This window comes from Pogona vitticeps, chromosome 1 (genome assembly GCF_051106095.1).
Source record: "Pogona vitticeps strain Pit_001003342236 chromosome 1, PviZW2.1, whole genome shotgun sequence".
NCBI classification, from domain to species: Eukaryota; Metazoa; Chordata; class Lepidosauria; order Squamata; family Agamidae; genus Pogona; species Pogona vitticeps.
Window position 1 is genome coordinate 346,122,215 of NC_135783.1, and position 26,883 is coordinate 346,149,097.

At 42.4% G+C, this 26,883-nt stretch overlaps 1 protein-coding gene across 1 annotated transcript in view; it reads left to right on the forward strand.

The window, feature by feature from the left end:
- Positions 1-1,513: 1,513 nt before the first annotated feature.
- Positions 1,514-26,883, forward strand: part of ESR2 (estrogen receptor 2) — a 77,794-nt gene continuing 52,424 nt past the window's right edge. The window contains exon 1 of the mRNA XM_072986787.2: positions 1,514-1,654. The gene's annotated coding sequence lies outside the window, so the exon portion shown is untranslated. The remainder of the gene's footprint in view (positions 1,655-26,883) is intronic.

Here is a 26,883-nt window from a genome sequence, read left to right on the forward strand (position 1 = left end):
ATAGAGTCTCATGATGCGGTGGTTAAACTGCAGTACTGCAGCTAAAACTCTGCTCACGCCCCAAGTTCAGTCTTAGGTTGCCGGATCGAGGCTGTCCTAAGTCGGCAAATTGGATGTATAGCTTGCATGGTTGAATTGTAAACTACCCAGAGAGTGCTTTAAGTGCTATGGGGTTGTCTATAAGGAGTAGACTGTGCTTTTTGCCTTTTTTTTTAACCCTCACGATTGTTTCACCAAATACCCTAGGGTTTTTATTGTGTTATTTTAATTTTTTTAAAAAAATTGCCTTTAACCAGCTCCTCCATCCCATGCCTGATGGCTTTTCTGGGCCAGCTTAGTCTGAAATTGACGAGACCAGCACCCGCGCTCCCATAGATTTCATTTGCTTTATCATATTATGGAACAACAGAGCCTAATGACAAAGTACAGCGAGTTCTTTCCCCCCCCCCCCCCCCCAGTTATGTCCTTCTACAACAGCAAGTAGAAATGTATAATACTAATATCACTAATCATCTCCAGCATGCCTGTTCAGAACACTCTGCTGAATTTACGGTTTAAAAAAAGCAGGCTGTTCCCTTTTTGTTCCGACAGGTTAGAAACAAGGGCCGTGTTTCTATGAAAACCAGAGAATGCCCAGTCTAACGGAGAAGATCCAGCTGTACCTGTGATACAGCCGTCTTTCTGAGCTGGTTCAGCAACAGAACCTACTGAAAACTCCCAACTGGGAGTCTCTGACCCAGAAAGGACCACAAATGTTATTTCCGTTGTATTCATCTGTCTTCATCATCATCCCAGCGACCTCTCTGTATTGAAGCGTCGCGCTCGTACTGCCAGACGCTTCTGGTTGCATCCCTAGGTGCGCCTTTACCTATGTCTTTTAGAGTCAAGATGCCCCTCCGGAGATCGAACCCGGGCCCTGGGGGAAGAAGAACTCTGTTGCATCCGGTGTTTGGCGGAGTTACAAAAAAAGTGAAAACAGAATCGCGGGGCTAAACGGGGACCACACGGGGTGTGTGTGTGTGTGTGTGTGTGTGTGTGTGTGTGTGTGTGTGTGTGTGTGTGTGTGTGTGTGTGTGTGTGTGTGTGTGTGAGACAGAGAGAGAGAGAGAGAGAGAGAGAGAGAGATCACGGTGTGTGTGTGTGTGTGTGTGTGTGTGTGTGTGTGTGTGTGTGTGTGAGAGAGAGAGAGAGAGAGAGAGAGAGAGAGAGAGAGAGAGAGATCACGGAGAGATAGACACTTGTTACCAACAGGGAAGAATTAGACACGAATAAAGCAAGGCTGCATTGCCCGCTCCCGGATCCTTCTCCCGGGGATGCCTGCCTTCGGCAACACGCGCTCGCTCGCCCGGGCACGGGAGTAGGCAGTGCGCCCAGACTGACTAACCCCAGCTCCCGAAATTTGTCATGTCAGGAAGGGGAGGAGGATCTTCCGCCCGGCTCTCGCTTTCGCCGCCGAGAGAGAAGCCCCCGAGCCCGCGGCGGCCGCCGCCTCCCGGACCATCGCGCGCTCTCCTGTTGGCCCGCGTTTGCGAGACCCGCGTTTGCGGTCGTGTGGAAGCGCCTCGCTGGAGCGGGTGGGGGCGGGAGCCTCGCCTCGCCCGGCGCGCTCGCCCACCCGGCCGAGTCCGAAGCCAGCCGCTGGAAAACAACTCAGGTAGGCGCTCCCGTTACGCTCGGCGCTGGACTGGCCGTGAAACCTCCTAGGAAAGAACTCGGATATAGATTCTCCCCCCCCCCACCGCCTTCTCATGCTGTTTCCGTAAACGGGACCCTGGTAGGTTTGCAGGAGTTTATTTCTCCGATGAATTGGGCGTGTGTGTGTGTGTGTGTGTGTGTGTGTGTGTGTGTGTGTGTGTGTGTGTGTGTAAAAAACATTGGGCAGAGGAAAATGTGGCGCGGGGAGCAGCGTTTCGAAACCCGCGTCAAGACTTTGGCCGTCGTGACGGAGAAACTGGGCACCTGTCAGTAAGAAAATATTTCAAATAATTTTGTGATTGAAATTCCTTGATGTCGGCCGGGAAAGACCCCGTCGGATGCAAATCCAAGAAATATGGGGTTTCACTCGTTTTTTTTTTTTTTAATCTTGGGGCAGTCCTAAGCCAGGGGAAAATCAACATTGCAACCTTACGCATGGTTACTCCGAAATAAGTCCCTTTCAATGCAGTGAGATTTACCCCCCCCCCGTAAGTGTTCGTCGGTTTTCATCTTAAGACATAGTGTTTCTTCTTCTTCTTTTCTTTAGTGTCTATGTGGTTCACTTAAAAAGAGAGAATGTTATGAAACAGGCTAGGATAAGGAGATTCCCAATTAATTAATTCTTAAATCACAGTTTTCATTAACTTGAAGGTCTGGTACAACCGTATGGAAGTGCTATTAGGTAGTCAGCAATGGTTTTATTAAAAGCTCTGCTAAAATGCATTCTTTTTCCAAAGGAAAATACTGGGCAGGATCCACCATCCTTTATTATGCCCTTTTGGCAGCAATCAGATATGTGCTTGCCTGAGAGTAAGCATGATTGAAATCAGTGGTATTTACCTTTGAGTCAACATAGGCAGGATTGCAGTGTAAATTCCGTGGATGTGCTGTCCATATGTTTAGCTGTGTTCCATCAAAAACCAATGGGTTGAACTAAGAACTGAGCTATGGTTTATGGGTTGTACACATAGGGTTGGATCCACAATCTGTCTTCTACTAGCAGAAGACTTTGTTAATGGAAGACAGGATCCTTCCTTCCTGTTTGCCTTATAACATCCTGGCCAGGAAGACAGTTCTTGCTAATTGAACCAATGGACCTAACGATTTCATCTGTCCCTAACTAAATGTCACAGCGTCAGGTCCCTCTTTTGCCACATCTACAGGAATCTGGGCTCCGTGAAATTGCCAAGGATGCCTAGAAAAGGGCAACTTCAATGGGAAAGCTATGAGTTCTAATCCCATCCGCATGACGCAGGGCTTTTCTTGGTATAGGCAATGACAGAGGGTGATTAAAATCTGAGTCTTTTGTGCTTTTATTCCCTCCTGAAGGCTATAGTGTTCTTGTTTTCGTAATGAGATACAGTAGTGGTTCTTTTTGTTTCTGGTGGTGTAGGGGCAGAGTTTAGTACAACGGCACTTTCCATTAAGTTAATTTCTTCAGTTACAGTTTATTGATTGGAAGCTTTCAATCTACAATCACTTAGCAATGGGAAACACAGAGAGAGAGAGACCCATAGGTCCAGAAGAGTAGACAGACCTTGCAGGGGGAGTTTAAATGAGGTTGCTTTTAAAAGTGCCAGATGGTCATTAATCCTGATAAATCCTGAGATTGTGAGAAACAGGCACAAAGTGGGCAGAATTTCCCCCCTGTCTGGAGACAGCCCATGGACTCATGGCTTCTAAAATGTGACTCTTTTATTAGGAAAGGGGAAAAGCCATAGGTCAGAGGTAGCCCATGCAGGAAGTCCTACTTCTAATCCCTGCCATCTCCAGCCCAAGAGGTCATCAGCCAGGATGTTCAGAATTAAGCTAGACCAGATGTTTTTACACTAAATCTCCCAGCAGGCTTCAGCATTTGTTCTGCTGGATGGGGTTTCTGGGAATTGTAGTCCAAGAACATCTGGAGACCCAAGGATGGGAACTGCTGAGCTAAAGCAAGAATAAGAAATTTCTGACTGTCCAGATGTTTTGGACTTGAAGTTTGAGAAGCAGTAACTAGCAGGGTCAGTTGTAAGAGTCGTATTGAGTCCAAAATATCTGGAAGGACACACTTTCTGATGGGGCATGAGAGAGTTTCATATGTTCTGTGTTGCAAAGACTGTTCTAGAGAAAGAGGAGATGATCTTTTAGACTTCCGTATGTTTCAGATTTTCAAGTCCATAATCCCTTGCCACTGGTCGTTCTGACTAAGACATCAGTTAGTTGAGAGTTGAATTTTTTAAATCACTAAGTTATTGCATGAACAGAAGGACTTAAGCAGAGTGTCTTCCAGTGCAAAGTAGGCACGGCATAGACTGTTCTGTCCTTCAGTAACGTCAGTAAAATGAACAGGCATTCAATCTAGTTCTGTGCCCAGTGGAGCAAAGGACTGCAAACACCCAAGATTTATAGGTGCATTTCTGTCCATTGCACAGAAACGGAGAAGGGAGGATGAACACTAAGCTAAACACAAAATGTCACACCAATTAAAACTGCCCATAGCTTTAGATTCATGTAACTTATCCAACATTATGTATGTATAATTGTAGCCTTAAGTAAAAAAAAAAATAAAATAAGAAAAAAATCCTTCTGAATCATCATGCTTGTTCATGTTGTTGGAATGCAAAATCTACAAATAGACGATAGAAAAACAGAAACTAGTCGGAAAGGAATTCAGCCACCAAAAGAGTTTGGACGAGCTTGAGAAATGGGTCTCCATGGAATATGTAGAGAGGCAAGACTGAATTCTGTTTTGAATAATATCATTGGCAAACATCTGAGTTCTGAATCCTCGTGTGTCGCTTCAATGATTTCAAGGAAAACCAAGCAAAGCTGGGCAAAGGTAAAAAAGCAAAATGCTGGCTCTAAAGGAGCAGGATACAGTCCACAAAATCATAATAAAACCTTAGTCTTAAAGGTGCCCGAGAATCCTTGTTCTTTTTATTGCAATCAATTAGCATGGCTGTCTCTTAGGAAATGTCCAGAGGATACTGTAATTTTTCATCATGCAAGCTGAAATTCAAGAATGTATCCTTTGATTTATTTCCCTGCTCAAAACATCCTGTACTACACTCTACTTGGAAAAGTGATTTATGCACACTAAAAATGGTGATGGACAGGGGATTGGGGCTGGAAATGCCTTAAAAGAACATGTGTACATTTTTAATTTGACATGTATTTTAGGGGATTTACCTTCATTATGGGCTGTTGAGATCAAATTGCAGAGTGAAGGGCTATCTTCTAGCGCAGTAAGAGAAACTAATTCTATTTAATAATTTTGAAACTTTATACAAATATTTTATTTATTCATTCTGCTGTATGACTGGACTTGGCGTACACATATTACAATCGGATAAACTTTGAAAGGCAAATTACCAGAACTTTTGCTCTTTCATTTTGACAGTGAAACAAAAATTATTAGCCTATTAAACACGAAGGAATAGATACACACCTGAGTTTGAACCAACTTCCTTTTCAAATCAAGGTAAATGTTTGACACAAGAGGCTTTAAAAAGCAATTGCTTGTCTCCGTTTGTATCGGCTGCAGCTTGAGAATCTTGTGTTGCTTTGAAGTATTTGTTCAGTTGAGGGATTGAATTCATATTTGGTCACAGAGGATAATAGATAGTAATAGATAGAAATGTGCAAAAGCGAGGCCTATCATCCTACCTTAGAAGGGCTATTGTGAGCTTAATGTGAGAGGGGACCTGTCCTTAGTTCCCACGCTGATTTAATTGGAAGAAAGGTGTGATAAATAATAAAAAATAAATAAACCAGAGGGTAGAAATGTAAATATTTTGGACTACAAATTCCAGCATCCCCCAGCCATTGCAGTTATGAGAGGGTTCCGGGAGCTGTCATTCAAAAAAACTGAAGTTCCCGAGATCTGGAATAAACAAGCAGAATTGCATTCACATGTTTGTCTCATAATACTACCATGCAGCTACACCGTTAGTTACAGAATCATATTTAAACTGCTAGATAGCTCAGTGGTTTTGGTATCCAGCTGCGGAGTCAAAAGTTGGGAGTTCGATTCCCCCCCCCCGGTGCCTCCTTGTCAGGGGCTGGACTTGATGATCGCTAGGGTCCCATCCAGCGGTGCAGTTCTAAAGTCGTTAAAAGAATTTCCCCCCTTCATTTTCTTGCTGAAAAGGTGTCATTGACTCACAGCTGAGAATGTAACTTTTTTGGACCACAGTTCTCAAAATCCCCCAGCCACATGCTAGGGATTCTGGGAGTTTTGTCCTCCAGTAACACCAGTAAAATGAACAGGCATCCAGTCCAGTTCTGTGCCCAGTTGAGCAAAGGACTGCAAACCCACCCAAGATTTATAGCTGTATTTCTGTTCAGTGCACAGAAACGGAGAGGGGAGGATAAACAACGAGCGAAATACAAAATGTCTATATGATGATCTATAAGATCCCTTCCAGCTTTGCAGTTTTCAAGGTGATGATGATGATGGTCATGATGATGATCAATGGCTCCTTCTCTAACTGGGAGGAGGTAACAAGTGGAGTACCCCAAGACTCAGTCCTGGGCCCAGTATTCTTCAACATTTTTATTAATGACCTGGATGAGGAAGCGCAGGGAATATTTATCATATTTGTGGATGACACAAAATTGGGTAGAACAGGTCATACCCTGGAAACAAAAATTCAAAGAGACCCTGATAGGCTTGAGCACAGGGCTGGAAAACAACAGAATGAAATTGAAGAGGAATACATGCACAGTTCTGCACCAAGGAAGAAAAAACAAACACACACACAGTTACAAGATGGAGGATACTTGGCTCATCAACACAACAGACAAGACAAATCTTGGAATTATTGCAGATTGCAAGCTGAATATGAGCCAACTGTGTCACATGAATGAAAAATACAAGGCAAATGCTATTTTAGGTTGCATTTATAGAAGTATAGTCTCCAAATCCTATACGTACTAGTTCCCCTATGGTCAGCAGCACTGATTAGGCCTCTTCTAGACTACTGTGTCCAGTTCTGGACACCACACTTTAATAAAAAGGAGACAGGCTGGAAAAAGGATAATTAGTGAAATGAAAACCAAGTCCTTTGAGGAAAGATTGAACGAAGTGGGCATGTTTAGCCTTGAGAAAAGAAGACTGAGGGGAGATAGGATAGCATTCTTCAAATACTTAAAAGATTTTCATACCCAGGAGAAACAGAATCTGTTTTCGGACATCCCAGAGTACAAGACATGTAAAAATGGGTTTAAGCTACAGGAAGCTAGATTTTGGTTGAATATCAGGAAAACCTTCCTAATTCTTAGAGCAGTGCAACAATGAAATCAGCTAGCTTAAATGCCACTGGAGGCATTTAAGAGAAAATTGGACAGTCATTTGTCAGTTATACGTTGATCTGGATTCTTGCCTTGAGCAGGGGGTTGGGCTGACGGTGTTTATATGCCCGTTCCAACTCCACTATTCTGTTCTATGATTATGTTGTCACCTTTAAAAAAATTGTGAGGAGAGTGCCATTTTGTTCTTTACCTCAGGCCACAAAATACGTAAGTTTTCATTTGCCAATCGCAAAATAAAGCACATTAAATGCAGTACTGAGAGCTGAGCAAAAATATCTATTACTGCTTGAAGAGCCCATTCTTCTAATTCTGTGCTAAGTGTGTCATGTGGCCTGACCCATAAATAAATCCATGGATGATAATGCTATGTATGGTTAACCTCCTGGAATTTCTCAATTACAAACAATTATCCTATATTTTCTTTGCCCTCTAAAACTTTAGTGTCTCATAGCCTCTGAATGAAGATTCTAGAGCTTTATTAAACTATTTTAAAGGCCATAACTCTCAGACTCGTTCACTCATTTGGCCTAATCCATATGGTCACATTGCATGGAAATTCTGAGAACTGCAATTAACAAAACCCATGCCTCTGAGAAGTTCCATGTGGCTATTAATTCTAAAAACCATACATAGCCTCCATGGATTTGTTTATGGGTCAGGTGAGATGCACTAAGCATGGACTTAAAAGAATAGCCTCTAAGAGGTAAGAGATGTTTTTGCTCACCTCCACATACTGCATTGAATGTACTTTGTTTTTTGATTGGTCAATGGAAGGTAAACAAGGGCTTATTTTATTCTGTGGGAAATTTGTATTGAAGGAAATAAATAATTTTATTTATTTATTTATTTATTTATTGGATTTCTATCTCGCCCATCTAGGTAAAGGTAAAGGTTCCCCTTGACAATTTTTGTCCAGTCGTGTCCGACTCTAGGGGGCGGCGCTCATCCCGCTCTTCAAGCCATAGAGCCAGCGTTTGTCCGAAGACAATCTTTCCGTGGTCACATGGCCAGTGTGATTTAGACACGGAACGCTGTTTACCTTCCCACCGAGATGGTACCTATTTATCTGCTTGCATTTGCATGCTTTCGAACCGCTAGGTTGGCGGGAGCTGGGACAAGCAACGGGTGCTCACTCCGTCGCGTGGATTCGATCTTACGACTGCTTGGTCTTCTGACCCTGCAGCACAGGCTTCTGCGGTTTAGCCCACAGCGCCACCACATCCCCATCGCCCATGTAGACTTAAGGTCAAATAAGGAGTTATCATAGGGATATCCTTAAGATCTAATTTGACCTAATTCCTAATTAAGACGATATTGCCACTTGTGATAGAAAATTTCACCCATGAACGATATATTCTGTGCAAGAGTACTTTCCTTTTGTCTCTTTGTCTCTCCTGTCAGTCAATTTTATTGGTTGACTTTGAGTTCAGGTGTTATGAGAAAGGGAGAAAAAGTTCTCTCTGTCCAATAAAGAAAATCCCCTTGAGTATAAGAAAGAAAGAAAATGCCAAATAGATCTAGAAGAAAAAAGCAATAATCCAAAATACACAGGCAGGAACATGAATTCAAGCTTCAAGTTATTTTGAGTCTTCTGAGTTTAGCTCCAATCCTCACAGTAGCTAAAAGGACTGGGTTTTTTTTACCATTTAACCAAGTAACCAAGTAGACAACATAGAGAAGATGTTATGGTGTGAAAAGAGTTGGAAGGGAATGGGTGCAACTCAGTTTACACTCAAGAAGGTGCAAGTCCCTAACCTGTGTTGAACCTCTTTCAGTGTTAGGTTGCTATTCTCAGGGTTGCTGATGTCACCTCCTTGCATCTCTGTCTTGTCCTGCCTTCCAAGAAAGAGACATCTTGCTTTTCTCCTCTAGGTTGAAAGAGGCAGCCATGACTCCTGACGTTTCTAACTTAGCGGGCGGTTACATGGACATTTAGCCTGCAGTTTGATCCACTGTGGGAAGGGGTGGTTCGCTCTTTTCGCCAGCGATCAGATGACAAATTTGCTGGAGTGAACCAGCCTGCCCTCAGAATGTTCTTACCTGCACTTTTCTGAGTCCCTATCAGGGGCTCCTTTTTTTTTTTTTTTTAAACTGCAGGCATGATTGCTTCATTTTGGTTTATTTCCAGGACATGTGATTGTTGGGAAATGAACCAAAGTGGAACTCCCTGATTTTAATTTGCCAGCTGGTTTCAATTTCCCAATACGATGAGAGGCATAAACAGACAGTGTATCACTTGATATTGGGAAACTGGGAAATTAAAAACCTTCTTCCTTCTTCTGATCATTTGTGAAGCTCCCTCTGCTTCAAAAAAATGATCAGAGGAAGGAAGTACTCTGTACAAAAACCCAATTAGGGCAGTACTGATGCACTGTACATTTTAGAGGAAAAAAATAAAGGACATTATTAGAAAGAGGGAGAGAAAGAGTGGGATGTTGAATGGGCAGGCAGGACATAGAATCATAGAATCGTTGTAGGATTGGAAGGGACCTTGGAGGTCTTCTAGTCCAACCCCCTTGCCCAAGACAGGAGACGTCATACCATCCTGGACCTCATACTATCCTGGACAGATGGCTGTCCAAACTTTTCTTGAAAACCTCCAGCAATGGGGTACCTACAACATTGGGAGGCAAGCTGTTCCACTGCTTCATGGTTCTCATCGTCCAGGAAATCCCTCTTTATTTCCAAGTTGGATCTCCCTCTGATGAGTTTCCACCCATTGGTTCTTGTCCTACCCTCAGGCACAATGGAGAATAAATTGATGCCCTCTTCCCTGTGGCAACCCTTCAGAGATTGGAAGCTGCTATCTTGTCTCCCCTCAGTCTTCTCTTTGTTAAGCTAAACATACCTAGTTGTTTTAGTCATTCTTCATAGGATTTAGCCTCCAGTCCCCTTATCATCTTTGTTGCTCTTCTCTGCACCCTTTCCAGGGCCTCAGCATCTTTTTTGTATTGTGGGCACCAGAACTGGACACAGCACTCCAAGTGCGGCCTCATCGGCATGGTATAGAGTGGTACTATTATTTCCTATGATCTTGGTGCTATCCTTCTGCTGATGCACCCTAGGACTGTGTTGGCTTTCTTGGCAGCTGCAGCACACTGCTCAATCATCCTTAGGTGGTGGTCCACCAGGACACCTAAATTCCTGTCACAGGTACTCCTGTCGAGCCAGGTACCACCTATCCTGTACCTGTGCATCTGGTTTCTCCTGCCTAAGTGCAGGACCTTGTTTTTCCTACCACTGAACTGCATCTTATTGGATAAGGCCCAGTGTTCTAGTCTGTCTAGATCCTTCTGAATGTTGAGTCTATCTGTTTTAAATGCAGTGGCTTGTTCCCCCCCCCAACCAACTTTAAGTGGGTCAACAATAATATCTACATTATGGTTCACCCCAAAGCAGGTGCATTTTCAAAAGAAAAAAAAAGCACATCGGTAGAGCAAATGGTTGAAGCTGTACCCTAAAAAGAAGGAAGTTTAAAATACCAAATCAGTCTTTCCTCTTCTCAAAACAAGGGCACATACATGCATCCTTATTTTACCTAACCTCCAGCCTAATCAAACTCAGAAATGAACTGTACTTTTTAATAAAGAAGAAAAAGTACTTCTAGAATTTTATTTTAACTTATAAATTATTTTCATTGCACTGGCCAAAACTTCGTTGTGTAAATTGCACCTGTGCAAAGGAAATTTTTGGTAATTAAAGACTTGATGGTGACAGCAGCCACAAAATTAAAAGACGCCTGCTTCTTGGGAGGAAAGCGATGACAAACCTTGACAGCATCTTAAAAAGCAGAGACATCACCTTGCCAACAAAAGTCCGAATAGTCAAAACTATGGTTTTTCCAGTAGCAATGTATGGAAGTGAGAGCTAGACCATAAAGAAGGCTGACCGCCGAAGAATTGATGCTTTTGAATTGTGATGCTGGAGGAGGCTCTTGAGAGTCCCCTGGACTGCAAGAATAACAAACCTATCCATTCTGAAGTAGTAGTACACTTTAGTAGTAGTATACTTTATTACGGTCAAAGACCAGTAAATATCAAAACTGAAGGAAATCAACCCTGAGTGCTCACTGGAAGGACAGATCCTGAAGCTGAGGCTCCAATCTTTGGCCATCTCATGAGAAGAGAAATCTCCATGGAAAAGACCCTGATGTTTAGAAAGTGTGAAGGCAAGAGGAGAAAGGGACGACAGAGGACGAGATGGTTGGACAGTGTCATCGAAGCGACCAACATAACTTTGACCCAACTCCGGGAGGCAGTGGAAGACAGGAGGGCCTGGCGTGCTGTGGTCCATGGGGTCACGAAGAGTTGGACATGACTTAACGACTAAACAACCACCACCTTTTATCCTATGGCTCCCACAACATGCATTGAAACAGATTATAGGCAAACTAAACAAGCTACATGATCAAAGAATGAGGTCTTTAAATATGGAAAATCTCCCTGTCAATGTCATCATCAACCTTCCGTGGCCGTAACTTACGTAACAGGATTTCAGGTTCTAGGTATCAAATTGTAATGTATTTTGGCGAAATGTAAGTTCAGATTCTATAATGTTTGTCATTAGAATTGTTTTTTAAAAATGAAGGTGTTGTCTAGTAGTCAGTTTTTTTTTCAAGAAAAAAGGAATGGGGATAAAAATTTCTGAAGCATATGGGAACAAAGATGGTAGGGGAAAAAAAATTAATTATTGGTAGTAAGAAATTGTTTATCTTTTGAAGATTAAAACCAGAATATTTGGATCGACATCCTTGTTTTAGCAAAGACCTTTCCTGAGTGCCTGCCAGATCTAAAGTAATTTTCCCAGCTGTTGAGAACATGTTTCTGTGACATCTGGGAGGGGTTTAATTCTGCTGGTATTGTTGTCAATTAAAATAAATCCCACTGTAAGTACATGTCCTTTTATAAAATCAGTGACTATATTTCATCTCAAACAAATGCAATCTGCAAATAACAAATAAAACTAATAAGCACCGTGAATTGATTCCTTTCTGTTTATATAGCTCTGAAATTTACAGCATGCAAAGATATCTTACAAAGTGAAATTTGGTGGATCTGTCTCTTCTCCCAGAAAGAGCTAAAAATCCATAATTTGATCATTAAACATACAGTGATGAGGTGCACTTCCAGGGAACATGAGTGGATACAGATCAAATGTGAATATCAGAGAGACCACGGAGCGTCTAGAGACAGGCACGAACCACAGGACTTTGCTATGCAGCAACGTTAGGCAGCACTGCTGTAATTTTCATGGATCCCTCCCCATGTCGCCATTTGCATCATATACTGGCCAGTATCCTATGGTAAGTCACGACTACATGCCATGCCCTTCCAGCAGCAATTTTGGTAACTTCTGAACTTCAGTGTCTTACGTCAAACACCTGGTTGCTCCCACATCTATCTATCTATCTATCTATCTATCTATCTATCTATCTATCTATCTATCTATCTATCTATCTATCTATCTATCTATCTATCTATCTATCTATCTGTCTGTCTGTCTGTCTGTCTGTCTGTCTGTCTGTCTGTCTGTCTGTCTGTCTGTCTATCTATCTATCTATCTATCTATCTATCTATCTGTCTATCTATCTATCTATCTATCAAAACAGGAAAATATTTTCACATGTATTGCCCCAGAGACCTAAGAGATGCTAAGTATTCTTTCCTAACAAGTATTCTCTGGCTCCCTCAAGTGGCCGGTTCTGGTAATGCATGTCAAAATAGATATTTTTTTCTATAGTTTTTTCTTTTAATATTTGTAATATTTACAAACTGTGGATAAGTGAATCAGTGGATACTGATCCTTTGAGTAAGGGGGTCCTGCTGTATTAGGTTAGAATTATATCCTGAAAAATCTATTTTAATATGTTTTCTTTATCCCATTAAAATGCTTTTTTATGTAAATGTGGTTACTTAGTCAAGGGTTACATAGTTATTGTGGGTCACAATTTTAAAAAGGTCGTGAAACACTGGCCTAACAGATGAGAGGGGATTGTGTAGACTAAGTAGGACTCAGTGATTTTAATTTATAACCCAGCAAAGTGCCTGCTGTGCATTCTGGTAGCTTTTTATGAGCATACAAATTCCCATGGACACAGGAGTGCTAACCTAGTTTCACATCATTGGAGACAGAAACAAATAATAGAAAACATTGAATTGTTAAATTCAGCCCTTTGCCCAGTGCTGGATGCACTATAATATCTGTGTGAGATGTCACCTATGCTTCTAAGTAATTACTTCTAGTGAAGGAGACCCCCATCCCCTCCAAAGGCTGTCTAACAAGAGCTAATGAGTTAGATCAGATGGCACATACAACGTACTAAGGAGATCTCTTTTGAAGATGAAATCACACTCGCCCTGCATGATAACGTGTTACGTGATGATAATAAAGAGGTTAATCATCACTCTTGTGTGTATGTACTGAAGAGTCAATTCATTTCTTGCAGAGTATATATGTGCCAGAGAGAGAGGTTAGGAGCTGTGTGTATATAATTCAAGCTTTTTGATACTTCCCCCACTTCCTGTATGTATCTGTTTGGCTTCTTCCTGTGCTTTGAGTCACAGCCTGGATTAGATTAGACACAGAATTTTAAACATATTCTACCCCTGACCCAGTGGGCTTTATTTCACCATCTGGGCTGACGTCACCATCTTGTTGTTATGTTCTATCAAGTTGCTTCTGTCTTATTGCAACCCTATTAATTAATGATATCCAGAAGATCCTAATCATTAACAGCTCTACCAAATTCTTACAAACTAAAGGCCAAGCTCTACTTCATTGTGTTAATCCATCTCGTACTGTATTTGGTCCTCCTTTTTAATATTGCCTTTTTCTAGCATTATTCTCTTTTTCAGACAATCTTGTCTTCTCATATGTCCAAAGCATGATAGTCTCCGTTCAGTCATGTTAGATTCTAGTGAGGGTTCAGGTTTGATTTGATTCAGATTCCAGAACCCACTTATTTGTTTGACAGTCTATGCAAATTTCTCATCCTGTACCACATTATCTTTATTTCTTAGTTGTCAGTTGTGCAAATCTTCTGTATACATTATTTTGTCTTCTTAGTACTCAACTGTAATCCTGCTCTTGCATTTCTTTCATCTTCCTCAGCAGTCATTTCAAGTCATTGCTGTTTTCTGCTAGTAATAACTGTATTATCTGTGTATCTTAAATTATTGGTGTTTCTTCCACCAATTTTCATGCCTCCTTTAACTGGACCTAGTCCACCTTTTCACACAGCATGTCTTGCATATAGATTGAGTAGATAGAGATATAGAATATACCTTTACCTGACTACTTTGCTAGCTAGGATTCATCTGTTTTGCTGTGTTCTGTCCTAACAGTATTTCTTTTTTTGTCCAAGTTGGCTCTTCTGGGAGGTCAATTTCCCAAAGCCCCAGGATGCCCCTAGAAGAAGAGAATGGTAAACTACTTCTGAGTACTCTCTACCTTGAAAACACTAAAAAGGGTTGCCATCAATCTCAAGGGACTTGATGGCACACACTAATTACTGTAGGTTATACAGCCAGAGTTTCCTAAGTACAGTTTTCTTTTTTGTACTTGGGAAATCAATGTTCACAGAAGTTCCATTAAACAGTTGGGACTAGAATTGGATTGAAGCAGCCTCCTGCTGGAAAATAAAAAGATTTTTGTTAATGTCTGTTTTTCTTTTTGTTATTGAAATATTTCAAAACTGGCCAGAATACCACTGTGAGCACAGAAGACCCCCATTATCTATTTCCTGTTTGTTTAGCCATGTACATTGGTGCCTTGACTTACGAATGTCCCAACTTACGACCATTTTGAGTTATGACCAGCTCTGGCTGCAAGATTTTGCTTCGACTTGCAGCCGGAGCTTTCAGTTACGAACAGAAAAAGGCAGGGGGGAAAGACGGAAAATTCAAATTGCTTACTGTTGGCGGTGAAGAGGCTGTTTCTTTGTAGCTCTTTCACCCCAGCAGTAAGCAAGTGTGCGATTGGAGGAGACTGTGGTCTGCCTGATAAGGTAATGTGCTGCTTTCTGCTTTTTAAAAACTCTTTTGGGTGGGTTTTGCAGCATAGATTTGGGCTGGGTGGTGGAGTTATGTTTCTATGCTGTGATGGGTCTTGCAGGGTTTGTTTATTTTTTGGTCCCCCCCAATTTCCGATGGGTCTTGCGGGTTTGTTTGCTTTTTGGTTCCCCCCCCATTTCCGATGGGTCTTGCGGGGTTTGTTTGCTTTCTGCTTTGGTTTTCTTTTTTCTTTTCTTTTCTTTTTCTTTTTTTTGCATTTCTGATGGGTCTTGCATGGTTTGTTTGCTTTCTGCTTTGCTTTTTTTGTATTTCTGAAGGGTCTTGCACAGTTTATTTGTTTTGCTTTTCTCTTTTTCCCTTCGGCCAGAATGGATTAGTCCAGTTTCCGATGGGTTTTGCAGTGGTTTGTGTTTTTTTCTTTGGCCAGAACAGATTAATTGCATTTCAGTGCAGTCCTATGGGAAATGATGCTTTGACTTATGACCATTTCGAGTTACGATCGGAGTTCTGGAACCAATTAAGTTTGTATGTTTCAAAGGAAACGAAAGCAGAGTGTAGCTGGATTTTTTAAAAGCCAGTTTTAACAATCTCAGAACAAGGATAAGGAAGGTCCCATGGCAGGAGATCCTAACAAGAAAAGTAGCCCAAGAAGGGTGGGAGCTTCTAAAAAAAAGAGAAGAAGTTCTAAAGGTACAACTAAAAACAATTCCAACAACAACAAAAAGGGCACGAGGCTGCAAAAAAGGCCAGTGTGGCTTCACAAAAAGCTCAGGAAGGACCTAAAAACAAACAAACAAAAAAGAGATTTGTACAGAAAATGGAAAGAAGGCCAGACCACCAAGGGAGAGTACAGACAAGTAGCAAGGAAATGCAGGGATGGCATTAGGAGGGCAAAAGCTGAGAATGAGCTGAGGTTAGCTAGAGACACTAAAAGCAATAAAAAAGCATTCTTCAGGTATGTCAGTAGCAAAAGACAAACAAAAGACATAGTGGCACAACTCTGCAATGGAGATAGAAAAATGATAACAAAGAAAAGGTAGAGGTGCTCATTTCTTATTTTAGTTCAGTTTTTTCCCATAAGACAGACAATGAACTTCTAAACAATTTTGAAGTGCAAGTGGGGGTGGGCAGGATTTCAGCAGGAGATAAACAAATAGTCAAGGAATACCTTACCACCTTGAACGACTTCAAATCTCCAGGCCCAGATGAATTGCATCCAAGAGTACTGAAGGAACTGACTGAAGAACTCTCAAAAGTACTATCCATTATTTTCTTGAAATCTTGGGAACCGGGTGAAGTGCCAGAGGAATGAAGGAGGGCCAGTGTTGTCCCTATCTTCAAAAACGGCAAAAAAGAGGAACCTGGGAACTACAGGCCAGTCAGTCTGACATCAATCCCAGGCAAAATTCTGGAACAGATCATAAAGTGGTCGTTGTGCAAGCAGCTAGAAAACAAATCAGTAATAACAAGAACAAATCCTGCCAAACTAATCTGATCTCATTTTTTTGATCAGGTCATCTCCCAGATTGACAGAGGAAATGCTGTAGACATAGCATATCTTGACTTCAGCAAAACTTTTGACAAAGTGCTCCATGATATCCTGATTGGCAAGCTAACTAGCTGTGGACCAGATAGATCAAGTGTCAAGTGGATACATAATTGGCTACAGAATCACACTTGGGTGATGATTCATGGATTCTTATCTAACTAGAAGGAGGTAACAAGTGGGGTGGCCCAAGGCTCAGTCCTGGGCCCAGTGCTCTTCAACATTTTTATTAATGAGTTGGATGAGGGAGTGCAGGGAATGCTTGTCAAATTTGCAGATAATACCAAATTGGGCAGAAAAGCAGATACCCCAGAACAGGGGTCCCCAACCCCCAGTCCGTGGCCCGGTGTTGGTCCATGGCCTGGGCTGGATCAGGCCACGGAGACAGATCTCCCACCCCGTCCCGCACGCACTCCCCCCACAGCCCCTTCACACATGCATGTGAGTGCCCCAAGCGCCCCGCCCATCGTGCATGCGCACAAGTGCACACACGCCCGCATGAGCACCCCCGCCTCTTCGTGCATGCCTTCCCCAACTGGTCCATGGTGTTAAAAAGGTTGGTGACCACTGCCCTAGAAGACGGAAACAAAAGTCAAAATGACCTTGATAGGATGGAGCACTAGGCCGAAAGCAACAGACTGAAATTCAACAAGGATAAGTGCAAAGTACTGCACCTCAGAAAAAGAAACCAATTGCAGTTACAAGATGGGGGATATCTGGCTCAACAGAACTACAAGCGAGAAGGATCTTGGAATTGTCATAGATCACAAGCTAAATATGAGCCAACAGTATGATGTGGCTACAAAAAAGGCTAATGCTATTTTAGGCTGCATTAATAGAAGTATAGTTTTGAAATCCTGTGAGGTAATAGTCTGTCCTACAGAGGAGGGCCAAGATCTGTTCTTGATCATCCCAGAGTGCAGGACAGGCAACAATGGGTTCAAGTTAAAGGAAGCAAGATTTCGGTTGAATATCAGGAAAAACTTCAAAACTGTTAGAGCAGTATGACAGTGCGACCAGTTACTGTACCTTGGGATTTGGTGAGTGCTCCAACACTGCAGGTATTCAAGAAAACTTGGATAATCACCTGGGAGATATGCTTTGATTGTATTCCTGCGTTGAGCAGGGGGTTGGACTTGATGGCCTTGTAGGTCCCTTCCAACTTCACTTTTTTATGATTTCTGCGATTGATGTTAAACTGCAGGTAGCTGAAAACATATAGTATGGGACTCAATAAAAATTACTAGAAAGTTAGATGGTGAGACGAGTTACAATCAGAAATATCTAGGCTGCACTTAAGAGAGTTTCTAAATTAGACTTTGGTTTAATTTTTTTTTTAAATTTAAACACTGCTTTCCTCTTTCAAATAATGTAACAATAGCGATTACTTTTTCTATGTAACAAGTAATGTTTAGGCATTAGTTTCGGGGGTGGCTAATGTTTTGAGAGGAACTGTAAACTATTATTTTAGGCCATTTCCTTGAAAGCTTTTTTTTTTCAAAAAGTGAACAAAAAAAATATTAGTCATAGGAGGACTCATTAATCTGAAGATGGAAAACGTGAGTGACAGAAAGTCTCAGGTTTCTCGCTTCACAACACGTTCCAGAAAAAGTTACCTTTTTTTGTTGTTTAAAAGTCTCTGGACGGACCAGTGTGACGTTTCTCTGTCAGTTGTTTCCAGGAGTGCAAAAATCAATTGAATTATCAGTTTTAAGGCCTTGGTGTATTGAAAGATTGTCCGGAGATTCCCAACATGGGGACTTCTGAGGTGCTTTGACAGGTTCCAGAAGCCCTAGCCGCCATAACTGATGGGCAGTTTTCTGGAAACTATAGGCTGACAACGCCAGGAGTCCCCCGCTGGAGAACAAGAATGGGTCACCGTGACCTGTACAGCTGGAGGGAGACTCTGACTGAGGTGGGGGAGTTGATCAGCCTTTTTCTTTTTTTAAGAGTGTACTCTCGGCAAGGCTTCTGCAGTGTTCTGCTTTTTTAAAAAAAGCATTTGAAAGTGGTCAGAGAAACGTTTGGTTCCGTGGAGTGCCAGTCTTGTCAGATCAGTACGGGCATCTCTTCCTGTAAGGGCAGAGAGGTGACAATCTGGTTTAGGATGCAGATCCGTCTTCTGACTGATAGCGTCGATACACTGGAACTGCATCTCCAGTTAACAGTTTTAGTACGGGATTTGTAATTCATCTCCAAGAATGCCACACTGGGGAATGTAATGCCACCGTGTCAAACAGCAGCCTTTTGAAGGCCCCAAAATAAATGGGCTACTAGGGATTGATGGGATAACAACCTACCTTTGTAAACTTTGCTGTTTATTTTAAAAATACTGATTTTAATTAGCAAACTAATTATAGAATACTGAAGTTGGAGGGGGCCTACATGGCCATCAAGTCCAACCCCCCTGCTTGATGCAGGAAAACAAATCAAAGGATATCTGCCAGGTCATTGTCTAAGTTCCTCTTGGATGCTTCCAGTGTTGGAGCACTCACTACCTCACAAGGTAACTGGTTCCACTGTCATACTGCTCTAACAGTTAGGAAGTTTTTCCTCATATTCAACCGAAATCTTCCTTTAACTTGAGCCCATTGTTGTGTGTCCTGCAATTGGGGATGACTGAGAACAGATCCTGCCCCTCCTCTGTATGACAGCCTTTCAAGTATTTGAAAAATGTTATCATATCACCCCTCAGTCTTCTTTTCTGAAAGCTATACATGCCCCATTCTTTCAGTCTTTCCTCACAGGACTTGGTTTTCAGCCCCCCGATCATCGTTGTCACACTCCTCTGAACTTGTTCCAATTTGTCAGCATCCTTCTTGAAGTGTAGTGTCCAGAACTGGCCAAGATACTCAAGGTGAGACCAAATCAGTACTGAATACAGTGGGCACTAATAGTGATAAACTAATAATACTAAACTGGTCATTGTCACTAGCTGGCCACTGCCCTCTTTGCCAGCTGCTCAAAGTAGCCAGGATGTATTAAGCAGAGTTACCAGGACCAGCTGAAAAGTCTGGACATCACAGCTCTTGCTAGGAGTAAGCAAGCCACACTGAACTCAGTATGATTTGTTTCTGAGGAAACATTCATTAGATTAGGCATCCTTCAGTCTCAAGAGACTATTTTAACATGCTCTGAATAGAGGACTTGGAACAGCATCTAGTGTGGCTAAGAAGGCCAATTCGAAGGTGACAATCCCTTCCACAGTTACCAGAAACATTCATAAGGCATGGATATTATGTGAGAAAATTGATCGAGAAATTTGTATACAGCTTTTCTTCTTTGGGCTAGGTATGATCTCCTTCCAGTCCAGGGGGCTCTCAAGAGTCTCCTCCAGCACCACAATTCAAAAGCATCAATTGTTCAGCGATCAGCCTTCTTTATGGTCCAGCTCTCACTTCCATACACTGTTACTGGAAAAACCATAGCGTTGACTATGCAGACCTTTGTCGGCAAGGTGATGGCTCTGCTTTTTAAGATGCTGTCTAGGTTTGTCATTGCTTTCCTCCCAAGAAGCAGGTGTCCTTTAATTTCGTTGCTGCTGTCACCATCTGCAGTGATCATGGAGCCCAAGAAAGTAAAATCTGTCACTGCGTCCATATCTTCCCCTTCTATTTGCCAGAAGGTGATGGGGCCAGTGGCCATGATCTTAGTTTTCTTGATGTTGAGCTTCAGACCGTTTTTTGCACTCTCCTCTTTCACTCTCATTAAGAGGTTCCTTAATTCCTCTTCACTTTCTACCATCAGAGTGATATCATCTGCATATCTGAGGATGTTGATATTTCTTCTGGCAATCTTAATTCCGGCTTGGGATTCATCCAGTCCAGCCTTTCGCATGATGTATTCTGCATATAAGTTAAATAAGCAGGGAGACAATATACAACCTTGTTGTACTCCTTTCCCAATTTTGAACCAATCAGTTGTTCCATATACAGTTCTAACTGTTGCTTCCTGTCCCATGTATAGATTTCTCAGGAGATTTCTTTAAGCACTCCCATTTCTTTAAGAACTTGCCATAGTTTGTTGCAGTCCGCACAGTCAAAGAAGTAGATGAAGCAGTCAAATGAAGCAGAAGTAGATGTTTTTCTGGAACTTTCTGGCTTTCTCCATATTCCAGTGCATGTTAGTAATTTCGTCTCGAGTTCCTCTGCCCCTTCGGAATCCAGCTTGTACTTCTGGAAGTTCTCGGTCAACATACTGCTGAAGCCTACCTTGGAGGATTTTGAGCATAACCTTCTAGCATGTGAAATGAGTGCAATTGTATGGTAGTTGGAGCATTTTTTGGCACTGCCCTTCTTTGGGATTGGGATGTAGACTGATCTTTTCCAATCCTCTGGCCGCTACTGAGTTTTCCAAACTTGCTGGCATATTGAGTGTAGCACCTTAAGAGTGTAATCTTTTAAGATTTTAAATAGTTCCACTGGAATGCCATCACCTCCACTGGCCTTGTTGTTAGCCATGCTTCCTAAGGCCCACCTGACTTCACTCTCCAGGATGTCTGACTCAAGGTCAACAACCACGCTATCTGGGTTGTCTGGGACATCCAGATATTTCTGGTATAATTCCTCGGTGTATTCTTGTCACCTCTTCTTGATGTCTTCTGCTTCTGTGAGATCCCTACCATTTTTGTCCTTTGTCATGTCCATCTTTGCACAAAATGTTCCTTTAATATCTCCAATTTTCTTGAACAGATCTGTTTTTTCCCTTTATATTATTTTCCTCTATTTCTTTGCACTGTTCATTTAAGAAGACCCTCTTATCTCTCCTTGCTATTCTTTGGAAATCTGCATTCAATTTTCTGTATATTTCCCTATCTCCCTTGCATTTTGTTTCCCTTTTCTTCTCTGCTATTTGTAAGGCCTCATTGGACAGCCACTTTGCTTTCTTGCATTTCTTTTTCTTTGGGATGGATTTTGTTGCTGCTTCCTGTACAATGTTACGAGCCTCCATCCATAGTTCTTCAGGCACTCTCTCCACCAAATCTAGTTCCTTCACTTCCACTGTGTATTTATTCATAAGGGATTTGTTTTAGATTATACCCGATTAGCCCAGTGTTTTCCCCTACTTTCTTCAGTTTAAGGTTGAATTTTGCTATAAGAAGCTGATCAAAGCCACAATCAGCTCGAGATCTTTTTTTTCCTGATTGTATAGAGCTTCTCCATCTTTGGCTTCAGAGAACATAATCAATCTGATTTCGGTATTGCCCATCTGGTGTTGTCCATGTGTAGAGTCACCTCTTGTGCAGTTGGAAAATAGTGTTTGTGATGACCAGCTTGTTCTCTTGACAAAACTCTATTAGCCCTTGCCCTGCTTCGGTTTGAACTCCAAGGCCAAACTTTCCTGTTGTTACTTTTATCTCTTGACCCCCTACTTTAGCATTCTAGTCCCCTAGAATGAGAAGAACATCTTTCTTTGGTGTCACTTCTAGAAGGTGTTGTAAATCTTCATAGAATTGATCAATTTGAGCCTCTTCAGCATTGGTGGTTGGTGCATAAACTTGGATTACTGTGATGCCTTGGATTTGTATTGAAACTAATCTCTCATTTTTTACATTGTATCCCGGTACAGCTTATCCCACTCTGTTGTTGACTATGAGGGCTGCTCCATTTCTTCTACGTGATTCTTGCCCATGATAGTAGATATAATTGTCTGAATTGAATTAGCCCATTCCCATCCATTTTAGTTCACTGACACCCAGGATGTCAATGTTTATTCTTGCCATCTCCTGTTTGACCACATCCAACTTACCAAGGTTCATAGATCTTACATTCCAGTATTTTTCTTTGCAGCATTGGACTTTCCTTTCACTTCCAGGCGTGTCTGCAGCTGAGCATCCTTTCGGCTTTGGCCCAACCGCTTCATTAGCTCTGGAGCTACTTGTCCTTGTCCTCTGCTCTTCCTTAGTAGCATATTGGACACCTTCCGACCTGAGGGGCTCATCTTCCAGCATCATATTTTTAGCGTTTTGTTTCTGTTCATGGGGTTTTCTTGGAAAATATACTGGAGTGGCTTGCCAGTTCCTGCTCCAGGCGAATCGCGTTTAGTCAGAACCCTCCACTATGACCTGTCCATCTTGGGTGTCCCTGCACGGCATAACCCATAGCTTTCTGATTTACTCAAGCCCCTTCGCCACGACAAGGCATCAATCCGTGAAGGAGGCTACTCTGAATAGAGCTTATGAACTCTAGTCATATTATCATCACATTTTCAGTAGCCTGTTTCAAGAAAGCATGACGGTTCTGTTTGAAACCATAATAAGAGGTTGTGCTGGTTTTTTTTTTTTAACTTTTTTTGCCATTTCAAATTTAAACCTGCAAAATGTCCATTTCCTCCTCACCGCATTTTATTCATACAGAAAACTGAAAACCTGTGGGCAGTTTGAGGTGGTCCTGCTTTTGCCTCATATAAAGGACATAATTAGGGAGCAGTCCTTTCAAAATAGGGGATCACTCCATGTAATCATCAAATTGAATGCATGAGCACTGAAATGGAAAATCTGGTGCAGATTCCAGCAAATGCCGTTTACGTTTCCACCCCTGCATTGTTTCGTGGAAGGATGAGGAGATTTGTTGTAAAGTCACATGCTAGTGTTGCTAGGCCTTTCGGTGTTTCTGTCTGGTGTTTCTTTCTTTTCTCCAGCTTAAGAAATGTAGTAACTAAACTACAATAAGGAGTATCTTTGCAAAACTGTAAAGAAATTGTTGATCAGGGTCAAAGCTGTTAGAAGAGGAGAGTGGGTGCGTTTGCTAGGTAGCAGACAGCAAAGTTTAAATTTAGCCCGGCATGTTGGGTCAGCTAAAAATGTTGTTTTTGTGTTTTCCTTGAAATTCAAGGAAAATAGGCGTGGGAAGAAGAGACACAACCTGGTATATCTAGACATTCAAGGGCCTTTTCTACATTTGCCTCCCTCCTCCGTTTTTGAAAATCAGTCAGGCATACAGAAAACAGTGAAAGGCTGAAGGGAGGTTAACGTGGACAACTATGTACTGTGTTGGTCACTGCAGCACAGAAATATATATCAGAGAGCTAGAAAAATGCAAGCAAATATATGAATGGGCTAGAGTAGCCCTATGAAGTTGCAACTTTGGGAGATTTTTAGTTTGGAAAAAAAAGCAAAGCAAGAGGGTATCTGATAAAGGATATATAAAATCTAGAGCTTGGAAAAGTTAATTTTTAAACTACAGTTCCCAGAATATTCCAACAAGATTTTGGAAGTTTTAATGCTGTCTGGGTAGCTCCGTGAGTTCGGATGCCTGGCCGTTGAAGCCAGAAGTTGGGAATTTGATCCCCCGATTTGCTTCCCTGGAGAAAAGCCAGCCTGGGTAACTCTGGGGAAGCTACAGAGCCCCAGTGTGTTGCCCAGAAGAAGGGAACGGTAAAACACTCTGAGCACTCCAAACTTGGAAGAGCCTGCCTAGGTTGCTATAAGACGAAATCAACTGAATGTCCCACAGTTGTACAGTATTAGTTTAAAAAGACATTTCTATGCTCTGATAAAATGATGCGCAGTGTAGAAGAAGTGGTCAGGAAGAAATCTTCCCGGCTCTTGTGCTGTATCAAGTCCTCACGGCCACTGAGTGAACCTGAATTCTGGTAATAGAACATAAATCAAAGGAAGCACTTATTCACACAGCACAGTTTCCCTGTGGCATTTGCCCCACCACAAAATTCAGGAATGGCTTTAAGGCCTAGATCTGATGCTTACAGTGGCGATGATATGATACTGGAGATGACATTTCTCTCAGCAATGTTTTCTGTGGCCCATGAGCCAGGACGTTTCTTTTGTACTCATGTTTTTTCTATTTGGGACATCTGGCTAGTCAGAAATAGGATGTTGGGCTAGAGGGGTTTTAAACTCAATTTACCTGGGGGCCGCTAGAGGCAGAGTCTGGGTGAGGCTGGGCCGCATCAGATTTTCCGCCAAGCGGAGCAAGAGCCCAAGGAAGCCGCCCAGGAGTTTCCTCAGCCGACAGATTCTGGATGGAGGGTGCAAGAGGTGCTGTCTTGGGAGAGATCCGGCGAGCGAGGCAAGGCTTTTTTTTACTCTTGACAGCAGAGGATGTGTGGGCGCTTTGGGGGGGGCAGGCAAGGCAAGGGCCACAAACTATCATCTGGGGGGCCGCATGTTTGAGACCCCTGGGCTAGAGGAACCCTTGCTCTGATTCAGCATAGCTTTTGTTACCGTCTTAGGAACCCATTCAATACCCTGTAACTGCAGTTGCTCATCAATAGATCAAGTGATGCCTGGAGGGAAGGCCTGTCTCTTCTGGGGACTGTGCAGCTGGCCCAAGGCCACCCAGGCTGGCTCTTCTTCTTGGAGGCACAGTGGGGCGGGGGGAGACTGAACTCCCAGCCTCTGGTTTTGCAGTCAGATACCTGACTCACTGTGCTATCCAGCCAGCTTGCTCAGAATACACATACTGTATCTATATATTTGAACCCCATTCTTCCATCTTCAGAAAAATAAGCCCTTCTGAATCATACGTGTGTGGGGGTGTGTGTGGACAGACTGCTATTTACAGGCAATGCTAGTCCTGAAATTACAGTGTAAGACAAATCACCATAACAAGAATAACTCATGTTAACAACAAGAACAGATGAGAAACGAAACTAAGCCAAAGCATTCACTCTGAGAGAATGGCTGGCACTGAAAATAAATGAGAAGTGATTCTCTAATCTTTAGAAACTGCATTTTATTGACAGACACATGGCCTATCTAGTCTTCATCCTTGTCAGCTTTGATTGGCAGAGGCTCACCAGGGCTTCAGGCAGAATCCTTGCCTAGCTGTTTGTGGAAGCCTTTGGTATTCCATGGTGGGCCCTCATCCAGGGCCGACCTGCTTAGCTTCAGAAATCCGGCAGGGTGAGAAGGTGGACTTAAATATATGCCTCCCTTGGGTCAGCCTTTGAAAGAGGGTGCACCGCCATAGAAAACCATCGCCCTCTGTTCACCAGCCTGTAAAGATGGAGGCATCAGGAGAAGGGCTTCAAAAGGAGTCCTAAGTATGTTATCAGGTTGATCCAGGAGAATACGGCCCCTTAACTATCTAACACCACGAATATGCAGAACTTAAAAGCTAAACTTGCACACTTTGGATTCTATTCAGAAATGAACCATAGGACTGTTGAGATATGTTCCAGCTAATTTGTGACCTGGCAGTTGCGTTTCCGGCCAACGTTTATGGATGGTGTTTGTGTTGAGCCCCATTTCAAGGATTGCCTCATCTTGGAAGGGAACTCTCCTGGGAGGCCATTTGTAGGAGGAGATGGAGCTGGGGCAGAAGGTGGACAAAACACAGTAGGAGTAGACGGATAAAGGACCTGGGGCAGGAGACCTCTGAAATTGGTCCAATGGAAGATTAACTGCAGTTGTGAACAGATGTAAATAGATGACAATGAATAAAATACAGGAGAACTTTTGAAACATTCAAAAGTGGTCTCCAGCCCAGTTTTGCTTCATGCAGCAAATACAGTAGTACCTTGGTTTACGAATGCCTTGTTTAATGTAATTTTTGGTTTACGAACGGAAATCCATTGAAAATAATTCCTTAGTTTATTTTCCCCCCCGCAGTACGAAGGAAGTTTCCCCAGGATGCATTGTGCCAGGAGGTTTATAGTGCCGCCCCCATTCCTATGGCAATCCGCATTTCGGTTTACGAATTTTTGACGTTATGTAACATCCTGTAGAATGCATTAAATTCGTAAACTGAGGTACTACTGTACAGGGTGCTGGTGCTGGACAGAGGAGGCAAAGGGGTGAAAGACAGACTTGCGTGTGCTACATGACTTAATGTATTTATGTATTTATTTAAAATATTTTTACTTTGCCTTTCTCCTTGAAAAGGACTGAAGGTGGCTTAAATCATGAAAAGACAATATTTAAAAGACAATATTTTTTCTGTAGATCACCCATCTACAGAAAAAGACAAAAGCCCATCTCAGAGCCATAAATACTCCACTCCCAAGACAACTACACCAGAGCACAGAGTGCTGTCCTCTGAAGATGCCGGCCACAGAGACTGGCGAAACGTTAGGAAGAACAACCTTCAGAACACGGCCAAGGAGACCGAAAAACCCACAACAACCAATATTTAAAAGTTAAAAGTAGTAAAATGTGTGTGTGTGTGTTTAGTCGTTTAGTCGTGTCCGACTCTTCGTGACCCCATGGACCAGAGCACGCCAGGCCCTCCTGTCTTCTACTGCCTCCCGGAGTTGTGTCAGGTTCATGTTGGTTGCTTCGCAGACACTGTCCAGCCATCTCATCCTCGGTCGTCCCCTTCTCCTCTTGCCATCACACTTTCCCAGCATCAGGGTCTTTTCCAGGGAGTCTTTTCT